The sequence below is a fragment of the Dendrobium catenatum genome, unplaced genomic scaffold, assembly GCF_001605985.2.
Source record: "Dendrobium catenatum unplaced genomic scaffold, ASM160598v2 fragScaff_scaffold_653, whole genome shotgun sequence".
Taxonomy (NCBI): Eukaryota; Viridiplantae; Streptophyta; class Magnoliopsida; order Asparagales; family Orchidaceae; genus Dendrobium; species Dendrobium catenatum.
In genome coordinates, this window is record NW_021319115.1 from 98,110 (window position 1) to 104,109 (window position 6,000).

The window sequence follows — 6,000 nt, forward strand, 5'->3', positions numbered from 1 at the left end:
AAACTTAAATTAACTAGCCCATATGAATATATGCCCTAACCCTACATCTTAATGACTAGTTTTACCCATCTTTGGTGTTTTATCCAAAACTTAATATGAATATTTAATTAGCCTTATAGATTGCAACTAACCTAATCTTACCTTATCAATTGACCCATTTTTTACAATAAGCCATAACCCTAGTATTGGGTGGCTAATTAGACAAATTTATTGACTTATATTAGACCCAAATGCATAAGTTTAATATATTAAACCTCAATTAAGGCAATTAACCATCATTACTCTTGGCCTTAACCCATAGTAAAGCCTAGTAATAATTCACTTGAGAATTAATTATGTAACCCAACCCAAACTCATCAAAAGTTTTTTATAAAGGAAGGTCCATTTTCGATCATTTGATGATAGCTCAAGAATTATTTCACAAGCTCAGATTTTTGAAAGCTGCCAAAGGGATGGTAGCATACAAAATAGATATGGAGCAAGCTTATGACTCAATGAGTTGGGTCACTCTTATGAAAATTTTGGATTATTTTGAATCTCGCCCAAGTTCTCAAAGCTGATATTGGAATGTGTTTTAAATCCAAGATTTTCAATCATCATAAATGGGAATTTTATAGATTGGATAAAAGCTGATAACTATTTTCGTCAAGGATGCCCATTATCTCCGTTGATGTTCATCCTCTGTTTCCAGATCTTATCAAATGCCTTTGCATAATCTTCTGTTGGTATTATTCCAAATACAAATGGTACTCGTATATCCCATTTGCTTTTTGCGGACGACATCCTCATTTTCTCAGAAGCATCCAAAAGGGCTGCTCGTGAAGTTAAAAACATTCTTTCCAACTTCTGCAGTTGGACCGGCCAATCCATTAACACAGAGAAAACTATAATGATTTTTGGGAAGAATGTTAATAGAAGAAGGAAGAAGAGTATTTTAAGAACTGTGGGCTTTAAATCAGTTAAGGAATTTTTCTATTTGGGTTTAAAAACGGCCTTGAGAAGATTAGCTGCAAATGATTATTAATTTATCATTGAGAAGACACTCAAAAGGCTGAATATCTAGGGGAGTAAGGATTTATCATTGGCTGGAAAACTCACTCTAATAAATTCAGTTATACTTGCTCTTCCTAATTTCTACAGCACCCACTCCTTGGTTTTGATCAGAATTTTGAAAGAGATTGAAAAATTATGCAGGGGATTTATTTGGAATAAATATGGAGGAAAGTTGGGTATGCACTATATCAGCTGGGACAATTTATGTAAACCCAAAAACATTGGTGGAGGTGGATTGTTCTCTTGTTCTGCTAGCGTTAGCTCTCTTAGAGCTAGAATTACCTGGAGGTTTCTAATTAACAACAATTCTCTGCTACAGAAAACCTTGGCTCCAAAATACGGTATGGGGCCTGGGTATGAAGATATAAAAAAGAATTGCTCTTATTCCTGGAAAGTTATTTCGGATGGTGGAAGAGCTCTGAATCCTTTGATAAAATGGAGCTTAGTTGATGGATCAGCTGTTGAAGTATTCAAAGACATTTGGATTCTTGATAGGAGAATTGACAAATGGCCAACATATGTTGTTCCAGAAGCTGATGAAGATATCAAAGTAAGCAAATTTATTGAAGATGGAAGATGGAAGGTAGAAGAGCTGAAGCAGTTCATTTGAAATGATTTGATTAATTTGATTCTACAAATCAAAATCAACAGAGAACAAATTATTGATGAGAGGAAGCTTATATATCATAATTCTAGAAAGACTATCATAGGGATGATCAACGAATCCTTGTTTCAGCATCAAGAGATTCTCAGGTGGACTGTATGGATAATGAAGGCAAAGGTTATTCCGAAGGTTCAAAATTTCTGTTATAGACTGTTCAAGAATGCTTTGCCTTCTTATCAATTCCTTACTCATAGAAGATTACAAGAAGATGGAATATGTCCCAGATGTGATTCGGGGAATGAAGATACTGAGCACATTCTTGTTAAATGCTTGAAATTAAGAGAAGTTATTTCTTTACTGAATGTTTGGGGATTTCAAATTCCTGTGTTTGGTGGTTTTAATGGCTAGATACAACATCAAAGGTTAATGGTATGTTTATTAAACTTTATTGTAATGTTGTTTACCTCTCTTGCTAGGAACAAAATGTTGCATGATGGAATTAATGAAAGTGCAAAATTCATTGCTGCTAATGCTATCAGCTTGTCAGCTTTTTCTAAAAATATTTTTAACTTAAGACCGAAAAATGGGGATGTTAACCAATCTTATTGGCTGTCTAATACTTGGCATCCCTCTACACCCCGTTGGTTAAAAATTAATGTAGATGTGTTGACCTCATTTTTGTATGAGGTCACTAAGACCCATCCAAAATCCAGATTTAATCCTAGACCCTAGGATCCACTCTAGACCTTAGGATCTTTAAGCAGGCGTTGGTGGTGTGGTTAGAGATTATAAAGGAAGATTCTTAATGGCTTTTGGAAAATCTTTTACTCATTGGGACATAAATCATCTAGAACTTCTTGCTATCAAATCATTGGAAGAGGTGATCAAAGATTGGATGTTCAAATATAAAGGAGCTATTATAGAAAGTGGCAATTCTAATGTCATTAAAGCTATAAACCGGATAAGGAATCAAGGACTCAAAGGTATGGAAGATTTGGATTTTTTTAAAGAGTTTAATAATGTTATTTTCAATTTTGTTAAGAGGCAGAGCAATAAGCTAGCGGATTTGTGTGCTAGTTATGCTATTGTTGGTAGCTTTACTTGGGAAGACTTATGATTGGATAAGGTTCCTCCTTCATTTGTTAAAATAATGAAGGAGGAATCTACTTTGTAGTTGTTTTTTCCTTTCCTGTTTCTTTTCACTAATGCAGTTACTGCTTTTCTCAAAAAAAAAAAAAAAAAAAAAAAAAAAAGAGTTCAAACCTAGCAAGGCCATCTAGTTCTCAACATTTATCCCTCACCATCTTAAGAGTTTTCTTATAGCCATTAATGATCTTTGATCAATCAATATGTGTGAATTCAACCTTGTCCAAGAGACCCAATATCTAGCTCACCAATTTTCCTCTCAAAGGACTCCACATCTTAAAAATTATTTTGACTTGATTTTTAACCTCCAAGGAGTTAGCATGATCTTCTAATTAACCCTCAAAGGCCTATAAACACCTATAATATTTGAGAGCCTTTCATGAACCTAAAATCTTAATTGACTTAATTCACAACTCCATAGCCTAAAAAAACCCTTCTAGCCTAGTTTTTAGAGTTACAAGCCCCTTTTAAAGCAAGCTTGAGCTATTTTGTTCACTCCTAAATTGTCCATGAAAGTTGTAAAAAACTTTGTTTCTACAAGGTGAAGCTTCTCAACCCATGAACTAGTTATACTTTTAATTAAGGTAATCAATCTAAAACTATTAGCCATTCTTATTGCTTGGGAGCACATATAAGAGCACAACCATGTCATGTCCTTCTCCTTCTCTTGCACTTTCTCGCTTATTTTAAGATTATCACTTGAAAGAAAATAAGTGATAACACTAATAATTTCTTTCATCAACATATAATAAAAATATGTTAAAAATCATATTGTAATAATATTGTTTGGAATAAGAAAATCATAAAACTTTTAAATCATTTAATTTAGAGTCATAAATAATTGATGCATAATTATTTAAGGTAATATACCATGATTTCTACAAAATAGATCTTAAAAAAACTAAATATATATATTTTTCTATTTCAAATTGAATATAATAAAAAATGAAAATAAAATATAATCATACCCATAATTAATTTAAAATGATTCTAAAATTTTGAATCATAAGTAATGAGGGATTGGTTAATCAAAATATAAAAATAGGGCTTTAATTGTAAATGAAAATTAAATAATAATAATAATAATAAGCAATAGGGGATTGGTTAATTGGGTGTGCCATTATGTTCTCATATTTGGAAATCTCTTAACAAAATCTTATCAGTCAAGTCCTATATAGTATGCACTAATGAAAACAAAATGGGTATATTGATTTAAACCATTGTAAACGTGAAATTGAAAATTATAATAAGAAAATCAAAGTTGGGTTTGATTGGATTTAGTTTGGGGGTATGAATGATGAAAATTTCACCACCCCACTTTGCTTGGGAAAGAGTATTAGAGAGTGTTTGCATGGGAGTTTAGGATGGGAAAAAAATAAATTGGGAAGAGGATATTATGTATAAAGGAGCTTTGATATGGTAATATATGGTATTGTTGAATAAATAAGTGAATGGTGGTCTCTTAACAAACATTTAAGTTGAACACTTGAATACATCATAGTTATTCAATCTCAATGTGGTTTGTATTAATTTTATTTAGCATTGAGCTTTTTGCACTATATATCAATTCATTGTATTACTTGAATATTAAGATGAAATATAAGTCATGATATCTAAGAAGGATGTATATTCATCTTGCTAGTGATCTTTAAAATTAATAAGAGAAAATAATTTATATTTTTAATAAAAAGGAGAGTTTGATGAAAATACATTGAGAGAAAAATTATTAAGATAACCAGTGCATATGATAGATGAGATGGTTATGATAGTTAAGATAACAAACTTAAATAATTGAGAGAAAAGGATTGAAATAACAAATATAGGTAAACTAAGTTGATCAAGAGAACTTGATTTATTTAAGCTACTTGTGGACCTCCGAAAGAGCACCGCTCATGGGGTACGAATGCAGAGGGTACGACCACACTATCCCGTGGGACAAAACGATCATAGGCCTCTACACTCGACACGAACAGGTCGATGGAAGGGTAGATTGGATCGTGCATACGACTAACCATTGAGGATAGAGGTTTTCACCAACACACCTCGATGGGTAGCAATATAGACGACCTAGTCATGGATTTCCCCAATCCGATATAATAGTTTGAATGGGGTTTAGTAGATGTGGGACCGAGTTTCCCACAGGCGTAAGCCCCCGTGGTTAATTATATCCTAAGCCAGAGCCTGAGAAAACTCTCGATTAAGGATCATACATTATCCTCTCCTAAAGTGGGATTGGCACGAGGGTATAGACTAGGAAATCCTACTCAAAGGGAAGAAAGGTCTGAAGAGGCTGAATCAACATGCGTGGCTCATACCAGCATCTGGAGGTTCTAGGGCACTAAAGAGAAACTGAATAAAATAAAAGATCAAGCATTCAATCACATGCGTGAGAGAAAGATGGAGGTGGCGTCATCCTGTGACGCAGATAAGTAGGATTTAGAGTCCCCGAAAGAAAAGGACCTACCTACTATTTAAGGCATACTACGAGACCGAGTGTAGTAGCCTCGAACCCTAAATCTAGATTGGACTTAGTGTTAGAGAAAATAGAGAAAAGAAAATCAAGCACTCAATCACAAGCGTGAGAGGAGAGATGGAGGTGGCGTCATCCTGCGACGCAGATAAGTAGTAGCCTCGAATCTTAGATCTAGGTTGGGCTTAGTTCTCTACGAAACACTAAGACCCGTGTCCTAGCTAATGCAGTGCAAAACCTGGACTTACCCCAGTCTGGATTGGGGAGCAACCTAACCACCTAATCGCTTTAAAACTATGCTGTCAAGTCAGTTATGAGAGATGGGTGGGTGGTACAGTTATTAGAAATAGGACTAACATATAGAGAATTTCCTAAGTGGTCCTGGACTTATATGGGTCAGATGCTCCTAGCTAATGTAATTAATTTTTATTTAGTTGGTTACTAATGCAATGCATGCTAGTTGAAATGTCAGCTCATGAATGCTATAGAATTTAAAAAAAAGACTTATAGAAAATAAATTTTTAGAAAAGTCTGAGTCTCCCTAGGTCCGACACTTCATCCTCATAGGCCAGATTATCCGGACTCTACCCGCAGGTAGGGAGATGTCTTATAACAAGGAAAGAAGGATGCAGTAATATGCATGCGACCCCAGACGATTCTGACAGTTCTCTAGGTTTGTTAGATTTCTATGTTATTTAAACTTAGAATTTTAAAGATTAGTTATGAG